This window comes from Cannabis sativa, chromosome 6 (assembly GCF_029168945.1).
Source record: "Cannabis sativa cultivar Pink pepper isolate KNU-18-1 chromosome 6, ASM2916894v1, whole genome shotgun sequence".
NCBI lineage: Eukaryota > Viridiplantae > Streptophyta > Magnoliopsida > Rosales > Cannabaceae > Cannabis > Cannabis sativa.
In genome coordinates, this window is record NC_083606.1 from 53,208,583 (window position 1) to 53,227,405 (window position 18,823).

Here is an 18,823-nt window from a genome sequence, read left to right on the forward strand (position 1 = left end):
TGGCACATCAGGTCATGATCAAAGAGAGCTTACTAATGCCGCTTAATTTGGAAATTAAAAACAAAACATGCGCCTATTCTACTATCAGGCTACTAACATGTTTCCTATCAGGCTTTTCTTATTTCATATTAAATAATAAACTACTAAAGCAGTAAAAGCTTACTGAACCGTAGAACGAGCTAACTACTGATGATGATTGTACATGTCGCGACGATCTTTGGAAGACAACCTGGCGGCTCTGATACCAAATTGTAATGTCCCTGCTTCAAGCCTCCATTGGGTCCTTACACCCACGGAATGAATGGCTCTTATACACGAGTACGTCACTCTGGCTGCTTCATGGACTGATGACTGACCCTACAGACCAACACGAGTGTTTTCAGCGTGCTTTGTCCTCACTCACACGCATCCTGGGAAAACTTCCCAGGAGGTCACCCATCCTGAAATTGCCCCAGGTCAAGCACGCTTAACTGTGGGGTTCTTTCGTGATGGGCTACCGAAAAACAAGATGCACCTTGTTGATATAGGTAGTACCAATCAATCCATTTAAGCTCTCTTCAACTGTGCAGTCCCATACCTACACAGTCTTCGAATCATCCCACTTGACCTTCCCCAGGCGATGTGGGATTGCACAGCTTACGCGGTGTTTCCCCTTACGAATCACGGGACTACTGACTGTCACAATCACCTCCCCCTTACAGGATCCGACGTCCTCGTCGACCACACTTCCGGCTGACTCAAGGCTCTGATACCAAATTGTAACACCCTAACTAGCATAGGCGTATTACGTGATTTTTTAAACATATTGTGCAACTCGTTGCTAATCAACGAGGTTTATGGAAATCGTGATTAATTAAAATTTTTGATTTTTAATTAAACTTATAAAATATTTATACAAAAATACTTGGGATCCCGATTACAAAACACTTTACAAAAGTTTACTGACTAATCAAAATACTTGTCGCCTAGCGACTAATTACAAAACAAGCACTGTTGTCCCGAGGATCGTACGCTCCAAGCCTAACCGCCCCGACATGTACAATCTTCATCGGCTCGCTCTCACGGTCTTTCAGCTTTAGCCTTGCCCTTACCTACACATAAACATAGCACTGTGAGTCGACAGACTCAGTAAGAAAAGCATAATCAAATATCATACATAAATCTCGAGTTATGGTCAGACGCCCATCCCCCTGACCATAACCCTAACTGCCGTGTGCCACACGATACTGAGTCCTGAACGTTCATAAGATGGTACTATTGACAAGTAACAGCCTATACTCGGTACACTGGTCATACTCCAGCTGCTAGTCATACTGTAGCCTGTACCGATGTGTTACGAATATCGGCTATACTCGCACACTAGTCATACTCCATTCTTAGTCATACTCTGGCACATGCGATGTGATACGTCAAATAGTACAGAACCACCAACCCTAGTATCAGCCCATACTCGGTACACTTGTCATACTCCAGCTGCTAGTCATACTCTAGCCTGTACCGATGTGATACAGTGTCAGCCTATACTCGGTACACTGGTCATACTCCAGTTGCTAGTCATACTCTAGCCTGTACCGATGTCACACAGTCGGATGGTTCGAAGCCAACATACATATCTAATGTAATCTAACAGACTTCCTACATGCACGCTAAACATGTAATACATATGCATACTGTGATACTAATCTTACCTCAATTCTGAATTCAGGTGTGCCAGTCAACCTGACTGGAACGAAATGCGCGGCGGTTTACAGGCTCCTAAACCATAACAATCACAACACTATAAGTGATACGCTAAATCACTTCCCGAGGACTTAAACTAAGAACTAAAAGTTTCCCTATCGCTAAAAAGCATGGCAATACCCCAAATAACATAAAAACGAGGAAATCTAGGGTTCCTAAAAATCATCCAACCAGCAGACCGGTTGCCCAACCGGAATTCCGGTTTAGGGAATTTTAAGAACCCCATCCGGAATTCCGAATGCACAATCGAAATTCCGGTTCCTCGCAGTAAATATTCAAGAATTCACACTTTGCTCAAATCAATTCCAAACCACACCAAAACTTCCAGACCTCTTCTAAATACCCCAACGAACATTTCTAAAGTATCTACACAGCCCAGAAAACACAGAATCGAAAATCACCATTAAAGCTCCAAGCTTTGAGTTCAAAACTCAAACTTGGTTAAACCTAACTAACATGCATCCAAACTAGCTCAAATCTTCCTAAACATGCATATAATAACTTCAGAAAACAACAACAAGCATCAACAACCACTGCAGCAACATATTTCATTATTTCACTTTGAAAGGCATAGTTTTTGAACCAAAACTCTAAATTAGTTTCAAACCAACCCAACATGCATCAAAACAGTTTCATTCCACTCAACTAAGCAAGATTAAACCTCTGAAAACAATCCATAAACACAGCAGCAACAATGAACCAAAACTAAGCATGCAACCTATCCATTTTCCTCAAAAATTCAAGAAAGCTTAAAAGGAAGCTAAAGGGAACATACCAACAACTTATGATCACCAATTTAGATTGAAACTAGCTTGAAATCCCAAGAAAATGGCCAGCTTCTTGCTGCTCCAAGAGGGCCGAAATATAGAGAGAGAGTTGAGAGAAAAAGTTTTGCTTTTCTTTTCAAATTTTCTAATTTTTTCCAACTTTGTAAAAATGAAAATAACAAGGCTCATTTATTCACTACAGCCAACAATTAATATTAAAAATTAATATCTCATCACATAATGTCCACTAAAAGACAAAACATAAATGGGGCAAAATGACCATTTTGCCCCTTCACATTAAAATAGCATAAAGAGCACTAAAGGGTATTTTTGGGAAATTCTAAATTCCCGGCAAATCCCGACATTCCCAATGTCTAATAAACCGTCCCACAATACTAACATACTAAGTTGTGATTTTACTGAGCCAAACACCGAGTTCCATGTTACCGGGCACCGGAAATGCAAAATTATGAAAATCACTAAATGACATAAAATGCATTTCAGAATTCAACAATAACAATATAAATAATTATTTGAATATCTATAAATAATTTTCCATAATTAAACATGAATAGCTGCTAATTTCCAAATTAAACTAAGCGGTCTTTACAGTGGCGGACTTCTACGGCCTTTTCCCGACCCAATTCACTCCTAAGGGCATTAAATATCTGTCCACCCTCTTTTTCCTCTATGCTTCCCAGAAGTGGGGTATGCCTTCTCCTCACGAAGTCAGCTGGTTTTTTGATTTGAAGTTCACCCCTAAACAAGGCAGGTCGGGGTACTTCTATTTCTCTCAACCAGACTTCAAGTGGTTGACAGGCACCGATGATTCGACCGTCAGCAAAATTGGGCATTTTGCTGATGAGTACTTCATGGTGGATAGCACAGGCATCACTCGCACTCGGTTTCAGTAGATTCTGACATATCACCGCTCTCCCCTCACTCTTGCTATCTGGGATAGGGCCCAAAGGCTTGCTTAACTGCTGGGGGAAGACCAGAATATTATCCAGTTAACCTCTGAGGATAACTTTGTGAAGTACGGGCTCTATCCCAAGGACTTCATTCCCAAACCAGTGAAAGGGAGGAAGAGGAAATCTGATGCTGGACGGGTTGAACGAGCTCATCAAGAGGATGAGTTGATTCAACTGAAGCGCGAGGCTAAGTTGAAGGGAGGTGCAAGGGCCAAGCAATATGCTCAGGAGCCCTGGAATCCTAAAGATGAGGCTGAGGAAGAGCAGTTGACTCCGCTCAAGAGGAGGAAGAAACTTCCGGCCCCGCCCAGGCCTGTTGAACATGCAATTCGCATAAGGGATCTCATCTCACCTGCTCGGCCGTTCCCTCCCGTGTTCGGAAAAGGGAAAGCTGGTATGTTTGAAATAAGATCGATGTCAGGTGATGATGGACTCTTGATCCTTACTCGGGCAATCACTTTGCATGCCACTTCGTCTTGTTTTTGAGCTTCTTGACTGTTATGCCTTATGTTTCTGATGCCTACTTTCTCTAACCATGTTGTTTTTCGATCTGTACAGATATGTCTCGGCAGATGCTTGACACTCTGAAGAAGAGAATGGGCGGAAGCTCTAGCACCTCTCCTCCGGCCAAGAAGTCTAAAGGTGGTGAGGGGTCCTCTTCTAAGGAAAAGAGGCCTGCTGGGGAGGTCATCGATCTTTCTGAGGAGCTAACGACTGTAAACCTCTCTACCCCAAAAGCTGCTAAGTCTAAGGAGTCTCGGGGAGGAAGCTTGGACCGGTCTAAACCATCGAAGGGTGGGTGTGAGCCGGTAAAAGTGAACCCGAACAGGTGCGGGCCCCTACTCCCCCTTTGCCAGTGCTTCCAGAGGCCAAGAAGGGCAAAGAGATGCTTGCCCACTATATGAACCGGCTGGTTTCTGAGGTTAGTGAGCAACTGGCTGGTGCTGACAATGACTCTTTTTTGGAGCTGCTGATGGGCGGAGTCTTGGAGGAATTCACCAGGGTAAGTCTTTCTTGACACTTTCCTTTAATTTTCTTTACTTAGCTCAAATGCTAAAGTTTTTTCTTTGTGCAAGCTGGTCTGAAGTTGGCCTACACTTACTCCCGGGCTAAGTCTGTCGATTCCAGGAACACGGCTCTATCCAACACCATGAGGGCGGAGGTTTACTTGGCCAAGAAGGATGCTAACGACGCCAGGGCAGAACTTGGAGCTATTCGAATGGAGTTGGGTGAAGCCAACAAGAAGCTCTTTACCGCCAAGAAGAAGATAGCTGAGCTGACTAAGGATCTTGAGGTTTCTAACCGTCTTGAGGAGACCATCGAGACCTTATCTGTTGTTCTTCATCGAGTGGAGGAGGAGAAGAAGTATAAGGAGGAGGAGCTTTCGACCGAGGTGACGAAGCTGAAAGAGAAGGTTAATGCTCTAGAGACAGCTGGTCTTGATCTCTTCTTTGACTTTTGGAAGGCTAATCCTCAGGCCAACTTTGACTACTTGGGTGATGCTAAGGACATGTACCTCGAGTTCTGCGCTTCCCAAGTAGCCTATGGTGAACCTAAGGTGCCTGCTTCTACCTCCGACCAAACTGCTGATGTACCTCCCGTTCAAACAACAGATCCTCCATCTTCTACTGGCCCAGAAGATCCGAACAAAGAGCTTGGGACTCCAGCTATTTAAACACTTCTCCTTTTTATCTTTTTACTTTTTATATATCTTATTCGGCCATAAGGCCTTTTCTAAGACATCATGACCGGACAAGCGATTTTTAAACATGGAATTATTTTTCATTTTTCAGACAACAGGCTGACCGCGCAGCTTTTAATCCTGGTATTACATGCTTTTGTTATCTTCAATGAATTTCATTCTCTGTTTATAATCATCGTACAATTGTGATTGTTTTATTTTTACCAAATTCTTTGTACAGGTATAGGTGCTCCCCAAGTGACCAAGCAGACGAATGACTCTTGGTCACTTGTCTTTAACAAGTATATTGTTTATCTGTTCGGTACTTTGGGTTTGACCAAACCTTTTGTACGCACTGGATGGTAAATTAGAGACATGCTGATAATTTCGCCTCAATTTGAATTTTGAAATAACTATATTTATTCATTTATTGATCAAAAAGTGTATTTGTTACCGTAGTAACTTACATCAGAGCTACTTGATCCAATCTGATCTTTTAGCTTAACATGAGATAAAACAAATTGCAGAAACTGTACTTTAGATCGTGGTCACCTAACCTGAGTACTTTGTTTCTTTTATCGAAATCTTTGAGCGTAGTCCGCCTAGCAGGCCATTCACTTAAAAGTAAATGTTTATTCAGTACTTAATGTGGTCATCCGACTCGGTACTTTATTGGTAGTATTTCTTAAATTTTCCCCATTCAAATATCGTGGTACTAGAACGAGTTGCATTTTTTCGTCATACTTACCTAATTTGTATGCTTCGGAGTCGAGAACTTTGACCACTTAATATGGTCCTTCCTAGTTAGGTCCAAGTACACCTGCCGCACTGTCTTTGGTGTTTAGGAATACCCTTCTCAGGGCCATATCTCCCACGAAGAATTTTTGAGCCTTCACTTGTTTGTTGAAATATCGAGTTACTTTTGTTAATGGGCCATCAACTTTAAGTTTGCAGTGGCTCGTTTTTCTTCAATTTCATCAAGTGATTCTGCTAGGAGTATGTGATTGGTATCTTGATTGTACATCAATCTTCTGTGGGAAGGTGGCTTGATTTCTACAGGCAGCATAGCTTCATAACCGTACGCCATTGCGAATGGTGTCTGTTCGGTTGCCGTTTTATCAGTTGTGCGATATGACCATAGAACTTCAGGAAGCTCTCCTGGCCAGTTTCTTTTGGCATCTTCGAGTGTTTTCTTCAATGTATCCTTCAAGGTCTTGTTGACTGCTTCAACTTGACCATTTGCTTGAGGATGGCCACTGCGAAGAAACTTTTGATGATACCATGGTTCACACAAAAATCAGTGAAGGATTGGCTGTCAAACTGCTTGCCATTATCTGAAACTATCTTGTGTGGCAGTCCGAACTGGCAGATTATGTTCTTCACAATAAAGTCTTGAACTTTATTTGATGTTATGGTTACGAGTGGTTCGGCTTCAGTCCACTTAGTAAAGTAATCAAACGCTACAATTGCGTACTACACTCCTCCTTTACCTTTGGGTAATTGTCCGATTACGTCAATCCCCCAAATGGCAAAGGGCCACGAACTTTGCATCTGTGTTAACTCGTTAGGTGGAGCTCATGGTATCTTTGAAAATCTCTAGCATTTGTCACACTTCTTAACATAGGCTTTTGAATCTTCAATCATCGTTTGCCAGAAGTAACCTTGCCTTAGAATTTTCTTAGATAAGCTTTGCCCGGCGGCATATTTTCCACAGAATCCGTCGTGCACTTCAGATAGGAGTCGTGCAGCTTCTTGTTGAGTAACACATTTGAGCAACGGCATCGAGAATCCTCTTCTGTACATAATTCCCTCTACTATGATATACCGTGCAGCTTTCTTTCTAATTTTCCGAGCTTCATTCCGATTATCTGGGAGTTTCCTAGAGTTGATCAGGTAGGCTGCTATTGGTGTCATCCAGTTTGGGGAAGTATCAATCATTTTGATTTCTTTCGGGACCGTGATGCTAGGCTCTTCGAGGAACTGGATAGGAACCAAGTTCGCCTTGTCACTTACATTATTGCTTGCCAATCGAGCTAACGCGTCTGCAGGTGTATTTTCTTCCCTTGGAATTTGTCTAACACCGTAGCTTTTGAATTGTGCGAGCAGATCATGTATTTTGCTCAGATACGCTATCATTTTTTCTCTACGAGCTTCGTATTCTCTGGATACATGATTACCACCAGCTGTGAATCACTGCAGATTTCAATGTGTTCGACCTTCATCTCCTGGGCTAGTCTCAGCCCAACAATTAGAGCTTCGTACTCGGCTTCGTTGTTAGATGCTTTGAATCCGAACTTGACTGCAGCGTGTAGGTGTTGCCCCTAGGCGTGACAAGGGCAATTCCTGCACCAGATAGCTGATCTGTAGCCGATCCATCTACATGTAGTTTCCAGGTCGGCTTATCTTCATTGTTATTTGGCTGAGGTGTTTGTACCAGCTCGGGGTTGCTTTCTGGTATGCTTTCTTTCTTACTTGTGCATTCTACCACAAAATCTGCTAAGGCTTGGCCTTTGATTGTTGTTCGGGGTTGGAAAGTGATTTCATACTAGCCCAACTCTACCGCTCACTTAAGTAGTCGTCCAGAAGCATATGGTTTTTGCAGTATTTTGCGTAGTGGCTGGTCAGTGTATACCCGAACAGAATGAGCTTGGAAATAAGGCCTTAACTTTTTGTTGCTAGAATAAGGCAGTAAGCGAGTTTTTCTATCAACAGGTATCAGCCCTCGTCCTCAATGAGTCTTTTACTGATGTAATAGACTGGGTGCTGTATACTGTTCTCTTCTCTGATTAGCACGGCAGTCACGACATGTTCCGTGACAGCTAGGTATATCCCTAGTTCTTCTCCGTCTAGAGCTTTTGAGAGTATGGGAGGTTTTGCAAGTTGTGCTTTTAGCTCTTGGAAAGCTTTTTCACATTCCTCCATCCACTCGAACTGCTTGTTTCCTTGCAGGATGTTGAAGAATGGGGCACACTTATCTGTTGATTTTGAAACAAATCTACTGAGTGTGGCGATCCGACCAGTCAAGCTTTGCACTTCTTTGGTTTTTGTTGGCGAGTTCATATGCAGGAGGGCTTGAATTTTTTTTGGATTAGCTTCAATTCCTCGGGCATTGACGATGAAGCCTAGAACTTTCCCGAGCTGACTCCGAAGGAACACTTTAAGGGATTTAGTTTCATATTGTACTTTCTAAAGACTTTCAAGCATTCGTCCAGGTCGTCTATGTGCCCCCCAGCCTTTTTGGATTTGGCGAGCATATCATCCACGTACACTTCCATATTTCGCCCGATCTGGTCTTTAAACATTTTGTTCACCAATCTTTGGTATGTAGCTCCAACATTTTTTAGACCAAACAACATTACTTTGTAGCAATATAGACCCATATCTGTTCGAAAACTTGTATGTCCTTGGTCTGGTGGATGCATTTTGATTTGATTGTAGCCTGAGTAAGCGTCCATGAAGCTTAATATTTCTTGCCCTGTTGTTGCATCTACGAGTTGATCGATCCTTGGTAGTGGAAAACAATCTTTAGGGCATGCTTTGTTGAGGTCTGTGAAATCAATACAGACTCGCCATTTCTTGTTTGGCTTGGGCACTAATACGGGATTCGCGACCTAAGCCGGGTAGAAAGCTTCAATTATAAAGTTGTTGTTGCGTAGCTTTTCAACTTCTTCCTTCCAGGCTACTGCTCGGTCTTTGTCTAGCAGCCTTCATTTTTTTTACTGTCCGGAAGTTAGGATCAATGTTCAGAACATGTGGAATGATAAAAGGATCAATTCCAACCATATCCGCATGTGACCAGGCAAAAAAGTCTACGTTTGCTCTCATAAATTTTATCAATTTTGATTTTACTTTGAGCAACAAACCCTTTCCGATCTTTAGCTTTTTGGTTGGGATATCTGGATCGATCTCGATCTCTTCTAACTCTTCTATAGGTCCAACATTGCTGCTTGGGTCCCCAAGTCGAGGATCCACATCTTCATCCCCGCCTTGGGAAGTTCCCTACTTGAAAATGTTTTTTCCCTTATCTGTGCTCTGGCTGGAGGATATTTCCTTCTTAGCCTTGGCCACTGCAAGGTTGTAACATTCCCGAGCAGACTGCTGGTTTCCCCTTAGACACCCTACCCCATTCTTTGTTGGAAAGTTCAAGCATGAGTGAAATATTGATGTGATAGCCTTTAAGTCATACAAGGCCGGCCAGCCTAGCATTACGTTAAAAGCTGAAGGAACATCTAATATCAGGAACTGTGTCATGATAGTCATGCTCGTCGGAGCTTGTCCAACAGTGAGGGGTAGACGAATTTTTCCTAGAGGTGCAACTCCTTCACCTGAGAAACCATAGACAGTTTGGAGGCATGGGGTTAGATCCTTGAGTTGGAGTCCCATCTTTTCATAAGCAGTTTTGAACAAGATATTGGAAAAGGCTCCATTATCAATCATGGTTCTGGCCACCATTTTATTGGCTATCTGGACTTCCACGACCAGCGGGTTGTTGTGCGGAAATTTAATTTTGACAGCGTCTTCATCGTTGAAGGTTATGCTCGGTTCTCCTGCTAGTGGAATTTCGGGACTTCTTTCTTCCACGACCAGGATAACTTCTTCTTGCTCGTGCTGTGCTGTTCGAGCATACCTCTCTTGAACTTTGCCCAAATCTCCAGCGATGTGCGGGCCTCCAATAATAAGTTGCAGATGCCCATCTACCGGTGGAGGTAGTAAATCCTGGTTATTGTCGGTCCTCTGACCCTGATCAGTCTTGACATACTTCTGCAGGTGTGGGTTATTTTTCCTTATCAGGAATTCAATTTCCTGCTTCAAGTTGTTGCATTCATTAGTGTCGTGGCCGTAGTCTCCGTGGAACCGACAAAACTTTATCATGTCCCTCTTGTTGGCATCTTTCTTCATGGGTCCGGGCTTCTCCTATGGGACCAGCGACTGAGTTGCCATGTAAATACTTTCTATATCTTTAGTCAGAATAGTGAATGCAGTGTACTTGGCATGATTCTCCCCGAGAGCTTGTTCGGATTTGCCGGTGAACTTTCCCTTTTTCCCATTCCCTTGCTTGTGGTTGTTGTTGGAACGTTTACCCCTTGAACTTGAATTATTCTTGTAATGCGGAAGTTGAGCGGATGTTCCAGTAAAAGGAGCCTTTGACTTGGCAGGCTTTTGCTCACCTTTTGCTCGTTGAATGGCTTCTTCAAGCTTGATGAAGCCTTCGACACGGTCAAGGAAATCACTCATTGAGTCTACCGGCCCGTTCTTCCTTATATCCTTCCAAAGTTCGTCGAGGACTTCAATGGCCCCCCAGTATCGCGAATAACTTTCTATCTTCACTTACCCGTGAAACTTTGGTCGCCTCCCTCATGAATCTGCTGATATATGCCCGGAGAGGCTCGCTTGGTCTTTGCTTAACTTTGACCAAGTCTCCTAGATGCAATGGACGTTGGCATGAGGAGGAGAATTGTGCATGGAATTTTGCAGAGAAGGTTTTCCATGAACTAAACTTTCTAGGAGCCAACTTGAAATACCATTGCTGAGCGGCTTCCGACAGGGTAGCAAGGAAAATTCTGCAGCATACATCTCCTCGTACCCCTTGCAAATTCATTTGCATTTTGAAGTACTTGAGAAGGGAAAGGGGATCTTCTCTCCCTATGTACATTTTCCATGTTGGCATTTTAAACTTGTGGGGCAACGCCAGGAGATTGATCTCGGGTGAGAAAGGAGTTCTGCATGCTCGGTCTAGCTCAAGATCATTGTTTCTTTGTCCAGTCATGCTGTGAAACATATTTTTCAGTTCGTCTAGCTCTGCCTGCACGGCTGGGTTAACCTGCTCGTATTTGCTGGATCAGTCAGACCTCTACGAGTCTGCACCATCGTTTTTGCGGTTGAATTAAAAGCAATTCTTGATTTTTCTCTCAATGAAAGCACCAAAATATTGACCTCACTTTTAGCCAACAACAACGAGTCTGATTTAGTAAGCGATAAATGATTTATGGCAATCGATATATAATAAAGCAATATGAAGACACGAAAATTTTATAGAGGTTCGCCCCGAGCAGTTCGATAATAGTCTAATCCTCGTTATTTGTATTTACTTAAGAACAAGGAGAAAGATTCCTTTTCTTATAGCTCTTGCAACAATATCTCTGAATATGTATTCTTAGATAATTTCTTTAGGGTATAGTCACGACTGAACTATTTGCGACCTTTGCCCAGTGAACATGCATCACTATTTATAGGGCTATATGCTTGGATAGGAAGTCTTTCCCCTCTCGTTACAATAGACATAAACAGAAAGATCTTGAGATTAATGCTGAGTACAAAGATCTCGGGATTGATGCAGAATACACTGATCGTGAAATCGTGTGGATGCCATATCCCTGTAATCTGATCCCCAAGTTATAGGGATTTCGCTGATGACTCATAATGTAAAAGCTGAATTCGCTAAGTGTTGGTTGCCCTGTGCGGATTGCTGATTTCTTTACACTGGGCATGCCAGCGAGGCATCGTGCTCAAAGTGTCCCCTCCGAGCAGATACTCCAAGTGGATTCCATGTGTCACCATTACGCGATGCCATGTCAGAGTACAAAAATTGGGATAACACACTCAAAGTTGGCTCAATAATGGTGCTTTGAGTTTCTATGAATAATTGATTTTGTTATTGCTTGAAGTCTATTCTAGGATGATATTGCAGGTATTCTGAAAAGTTTGGTTGAGTTTGGGAATATTTTGAGTGAGATATGAGATTTTTTAGGGTACTTTCCAGAGAACCAGTTCTGCTAGTTCTGTAGAACCAGTTAACCATTTCTCCAGACAGGACCCTAGGAACCAGTTTTTCATTTGGGAAATCTAGTTTACCAGTTTGGGTAGTTTCTAGAGCCTTAGTTTTAATGTTTCCTTAATAGTTAGGGTATTGGTCTTGCCATGCTATATATTGATATGAAAACTTCTAGTTTTGAGTTTAGGTCTCCAAAAAGGGTTTTAGCAAGTTGTTTACCCATTTATGATTGTGACATAGGACCTCTGTTCAACGAGTGATTTTCTATTTAGGTTGATCAGAACACTTGAATTTAGAAACGAGGTAAGACTAGCATAGAATATATATATATATGTATATGTGTATGTGTATTATATACATACTGTTATGTAAATATTATGCTACCAACACTAGTATGGTAGCGGTACTGAGTGTATTGGTACAATATATGATGTTGAAAGGGTACGATCAGGTGTTACCAACACTAGTACGATTAAGTATGTAGTGCATGTTGTACAACACTTAGTAGTACTCGAGGCACGGTTCAATCCTACCAATACTAGTGCATGTGGTATAGAGATCGTACGTTTATTAAGAATGTTTTTCTCATCTATTTAGCCTTGTGGATAGGTGTATGGGTGCCTAAATACAAGTCGGTAATACATTTGTGTTATATGCTTTTCTTACTGAGTCTGTCGACTCACAGATATTGTTATCATGTGTAGGTAAAGGAAGGTTAATGGTGAACAGAATGAGTCTAGAGCTTGGGGATGATTGTACATGTCAAGATGGTGTGACCTGGAGAGTTTGGTCTCTGGACATCTTGGGCTTCATTTTGTAGTCGTTATGTAAATTGTTTGTAATGTTTATTTTGAAAATGAATATAAGATTTAAAAGCAGGACCCCAACTTTTAGTATGGATGTATGTATATATTTATAAAAGTTTATAGTTAAATCAAAAGTTTAAATTTGTCGCAATTTTAGAGAAAACCATTTGATTAGCAAAGGTGTTCGCTGTAATTAGAAATTCACTATAGTATGCCTAATCATTAGGGCATTACAATTTTGGTATCAGGGCCGCTAGGTTGTTCATCGAAGACTGTCAAGACATGTACAATCATCGTCAGGGATAAGCTCAACTCACGGTTCTTTTGTGATGGGCTATCGAAAAACAAGATGCGCCTTGTTGATATAGGTAGTAACAATCAATCCATTTAAGATCTCTTCAACTATGTAGTCCCGTACCTACACTGTCTCAGAATCATGCCACTTGACCTTCCCAAAGCGGTGTGAGATTGCACAACTTACCCGATATTTTCCCTTATGGCTCACGGGACTACTGACTGTCACATTACCTCTCACCGCTTCCAAGTTCATTTTCATCTTAAAGTATTTCAAGTGAGATAGAGAGGATCTTCATTGCCTATATAGATCTTCCATACTGGCATTTTAAACTTGGGGGTAGGTCGAGAGCATTAATTTTTTATGAAAAGGGTGATCCTCTTGCCCGATCAAGTTCAAGATTTGTGAGTTTTGGGCTGGTCAGGCTTTGTACAATGCTTTTAAGCTGATCTATTTGTGCTTTGCACAAGTAGATGAACTTGGCCAGCCTGTTCACCAACCTGTGTCGCATGATCTCTTAAAACTAGACTTGGGACATAGTTGTTTGGCTGGATGGTAAGTGGAACGCTTTGCGTGTCCAATCCCCTTCTACGGTTCAAATTTTTTCTGAGGTCGTGTACGGTACCTAGTCAGTTGATGACCAATGTGCCAAGGGGTTTCAATGTCTGAAAAACTTGATTGATAGATTAACTTGATATGTTTGTCTGAGTATGGTTGTTTAGCTGACTATTTCCTCTCAAGGCGGTCTGGTAAGATCTGTCAGTCTGCTGTTTGTCCCACAGTTTAAACCTTTGGCCTTGGATTGGACAGTTGAATGATATAAGTCTGTGTGTTATGATCAGCTACATACTCTTCTGGCTCATTCTGAGATCCCATGGGGATACTAGAATCAGTCACCAGTTGATGATTGGTGACTTGATAGGCCCTTATAATTAGTAGGTGGCCTTCCTAGAACAGTTGTTAATGGTTGCCTGCTGGGCTCTCATGACTTCCATCTCCCGATCTCTCCACTCTATGAACTGGCATCTTTGTTCGTCAAAGGCAAGATTAATAATTGCTTGGATATCTTGTTGGTCATGGTGCAACATGTTATTGTGGCCTTGGAATAATCCTAACGTAGCTCGCAGGTTCTAAAGCTCATCAATATCATCTACAACTGGCCTTTGAGCGTTTTTAGTGGACGGAGCTTTAGTGCTAGGAGTGGTCTGCTCGACCGCTGTACTGGTATTTCTAGTTTTTTGCATACCTAGAGTGAATGCAGCCAGAGGGAAAGTTCCATGGCCAACTGTTGGTGGTTGTGTACTAACTTTTTTGGGAGTTATCCCTGGTGGATCTCTTGCGTTTCCAGGAGTTTTCACACTTGGATCTTGTTGGAAATTATTTTACCAGGATCTAGATTTACTACCAAGTATGTTTGATTAACATCCTAATATGAATTCTAAAACAATGAAATAAACACATAAGAGTTTAAGAAAACCTTACATTGGGTGCAGCGGAATATTATGACTCCTTCCATTCAGATCTCTAGCCCTTGATTCCTTTCTGTAGCAGAGCATAATCAAGATCTGAATCTGGATCTCTTTCTCTCCTTCTTTGATGGTTGATTTTCCATAGTCTTACATACTATGATTGAGGTACCACTTGATGTGTGTGGGCACTACTCATCACTCAAGGATTTTCGAAAATACAGAGAAGAAAAGAGAGAAGGTGGCATGTGGCCTTTTCTGAAGGAAACAATATGTGAAGTTGTGTGTCTGTTTCCTGAAGCCAACACTTTCTATTTATAGAATTCCATCTAGGTTTAGGTTAGAATTGTGTGGCATTAAAATAATAAAAAAATAAAATGGTAAAGGCCTATGCATAGTGGGCGGCCAGAATAGGAAATTGGGCCTCACTTTGCAACTTTCTCATTTTGTTATTTTTCATTCCCATTTTCTCAAAATTGCCAATTTTCAAATTTAACCATTCAAATGCCAATTTTAATTATTTAATAACTTGGAAATAATTATTAAATAATATTGCCATTTAATATATTTATTAATTTAGACATATAAAATATCTTAATTAATAAATAAACCTAAAATCTCTTTTCTTTACAATTTCGCCCTTGCTTAGTGAAAATTCATAAAGTAGACGTAGTCTAACTTTTAGAATTATAATTGATTAATCAAAATCAATTAACTGAGTCTTACAAGCAGTATGGTCTCAACTAGTATGGGGACCATGGGTCTATATAACCGAGCTTCCAATAAGTCGAACCGAATTTACCAAGTAAATTCCCTAACTTATTAATTCCTCATTGAATCCACACTTAGAACTTGAAATTGCACTCTCAGTCATATAGAACGCTCTATATGTTCCATGATATAGACACGTCATTAGTTATCCATTGTTATAACCCTAATGTGATCAATGATCCTCTATATAGATGATTTACACTGTAAAGGGATTAAATTACCGTAACACCCTACAATGTATTTTATCCTTAAAACACTTAACCCTGTATAAATGATATTTCAACTAAGTGAAATGAGATCTCCACCATTTATTTTCGTTTGGTTAAGCTCGAAGGAAATCGTCATTTACTTTCTATTCGCCAGATAGAAGCTATAGATTCCATATTTATGTTAGCGCTCCCACTCAATTGCACTACCGTGTTCCCAAAATGTACGTATCACCCTGACCCAAAAGTAGGCTTAACTAACAAATCAAAGAACACAGATAACACTCTTGAGATTGAACCTAACCATATCAGGATTAAGATCATTTGATCTAGGATCAACAGGTGATATTGAATTGAATAGATATTACGGTAAGTTTTAATATATCTAATCAAAGTTCAATATCGTTCCCTTCCGATGTATACTCCATACATCCGATACTGGTAAACTTTGCCAATGTCCTGGAAAGGACATAACACTTTTCCAAGTTGTAAGAATACCTATCGCTAATTATACCATGTCAGTCTAAATCCAGTGTTCTGACAAATCAGGGAATAAACTTTTGAACATATAATTAAGATTATATTTCACTGTGCTGACAACACTATAATCTTTAACAAACTCATATGTTCTGGACTTAAAAAGAATTCATACATTATATACATATAATCATGAAATAAATCATGTGAACCATGCAACATAAAATGTTATTTCTGATCTTTATTAATAAGTAAATCTGATTATACTGAAATGAGTTTTATTTAGGACACAAAACCCAACAAATCTGTCACCATCGAATCGACTGGATCAATTTGAACTCCCATTCGAGTTTGTACAACCATCCTGTATGCTGTGAAAGACTTAAAACAATAAAACTTGTTTCTTTGCTCTTAATGAAAGCACCAAATGTTGACGTTTCTTTTGGCCAACGACAGTGAGTCTTAATTAAAGCAATAAAATAAATATTAGAAAGCAAAGAACTATAAATAAAGAAAACACACCAAAATTTCTAGAGGTTCGACCGTGTGATAGTGGTAATAGCCTACTCTTCTTTAGGCTTTATTGACTTATGAGACCAAGAACAAAGCATTCTGTCTCTAAAGCTCTTACAATGGATCTCTGAGTAATTCTTTCTTAGATTACTATTTCTCTCTGATTCAATTCGTGTCCTCCAATAGTGAGGTGAGACCACCATTTTATAGGAGCTCATTACATAGGAATGGTTTTCCTTAATCTATAAGAAATAAAAGAAAAAATTAATATGTACGTTTTCATAATTACAATAGAGGAATTGGGTCAGTCTAGGCTGATTGCCCTTATTCTCTAAAGGTACAAATCAATCCCATGAAAATAGGGATTACTTCGTCTCATGCAAGCTTGGAGATATCATCGATCGCTACTGAAATGGCCAACTCACATTTCTTGGCCGGTGCATGCGAGTTGATCACACGATCGAGATGGTCGGATGTCCCTTGATGACTCTGTCCGGACATCGTGCTATGGATGTACAACTTGGACCTTCATATGAATCCTCTTGGCCTGCTAGGAATAAAACCATCCACCTAGGTTAAGGAAAGCAAAACTTGTGTCATCCAACTAGATGCCACATCATATATAGTGCAAAAAATAAAATAACAAATAATTAGTATAATACCTTACTTTGCATGCATATAAAAAAATTAAAACATAATTATTTATTTTTTTTTTAAAAAAAAATAATGTTTCTATGTACTATAATTAAAATTAATCTCCTCTAATAGAACAAATGAAATAAATAACAATATAATCAAATATACTTTATAAAATATAATAAAAAATGTATGTTAATTTTTACCAAAAATATTAAAACAAAAAATAATAAGTTACTTTACAAACAAATCAAAAGAGAATATAAATAATTTTACAAACATAATTATATAAAAAACTATATTATTTATAATTTTTTATTGTAAAGCAGAAAAAAAAAATATTTTCAAAAAGAAAAAGAAAAAAAAAATTACCTGCTGCTGCCGCTGGTGGTGAACGTATGGCGGTGGACCGACGAGAGGCTGCAGCGAGGAGGAGAACTTCGTCCGGCGGTAACTGGGAGAGAAAATGAGAGAGGAGAGCTCAGCTCTGTTCGAAGGCTAGGTCGTCTTCGTCAAGGTGGGGGCGCGGATCTTCAGCTTTCCAGCGGCATCGTCGAGGCCATGGGTGAGACTGTGGAGGGAGGTGGGTGGTTCTGGCTGGGAGAGGGGTCATGTCCCGTGGGGGCTGTTAGTTTATTAGGTTTTTATGTTTATGTTTAGGTTTTATGTTTTACAAATCAAACTCGAACTCGATCATGTGTAGGGAACACAGGCAGGTTCTGTAAGTCAGGTCCGGACAAGTTGATTAAGTTTAGGTCAAACCCGACCAAAATATTCAGCACAGAACGACTCTTTGTTGGCATTTAATTTAACCTTGACACTTAACTGTTACCTCAAATTTACACCAAGATCACAAATTTTGACAAATGGAGATCTTTCGGATTATAATGAGCACGTGCACCGAATTAATGTTAAAGAAATCTATGGATAGTTCATCATTAAATAATGCATATATATATTTTCATCAATTAATAAATATTTACATATTTTTTTTTTAAATAATATTGGAATCTTTTTCAATTCATATCTTTATTCATTTTTGGTCCACCAAGATTGGTCGTGTTCTTACTATAATCACATGTGCTGTACAAATGTAACGACAAGTTTAGTGGGGGCAACCCTCACATGTGCTCAGAAAATTAGTAAAACCACTAAAACTTAACTTATAGTTGTCTAATCAAAGTCTGATGAAAGACGTAAAATTAAATAATAATAATAATAATAATAATAATAATAATAATAATAATAATAATAATAATAATAATAATAATAATATATTTCTTATTTATTTTCGGGGATGACATATTTCTTATTATAAGCATATTAATATTATGTAATAATTAAATATATTACGTATAGAAATATGGAGTTTTATCGATTGAAAATGACCTTGGTATTAATGTCTCCATTCATGATTAAGTCGTGACACTTTTTCTTCTTCGCGTTTCCTAAAGTAATGTCATGGTCTTAGCATTATGCCAAGGTCGAATATGGGAAGAAAAGACATTTTAAAAGATAAGTGCAAGCTATGGCAGATCTATTAATACCACAAATAATATTCATTACTCATCTTTGATGAGACTCAGAATTTAAAGTGAAGAGGGTATAATTTTTTTTTTCTTTTTTTAAATTGTAGCAAAAATAAACTGAAAAAGAAAAAATAAAATATTGTTAGTGTAGACTTTTTCCTTGATTTTTGCTCTAGCAGCTTGAAGTTAGAGC

General features: G+C 39.8%; 1 long non-coding RNA gene across 1 annotated transcript; it reads right to left on the reverse strand.

Annotated features, from left to right (window-relative positions):
- Positions 1–16,501: 16,501 nt before the first annotated feature.
- On the reverse strand, positions 16,502–18,145 carry LOC115724884 (uncharacterized). Its single transcript, XR_009688419.1, has 2 exons — positions 17,474–18,145; positions 16,502–17,069 (listed from the first exon to the last, which is right to left on the reverse strand). It is a non-coding gene; the product is annotated as an uncharacterized LOC115724884 (long non-coding RNA).
- Between the last annotated feature and the right edge of the window lie 678 nt (positions 18,146–18,823).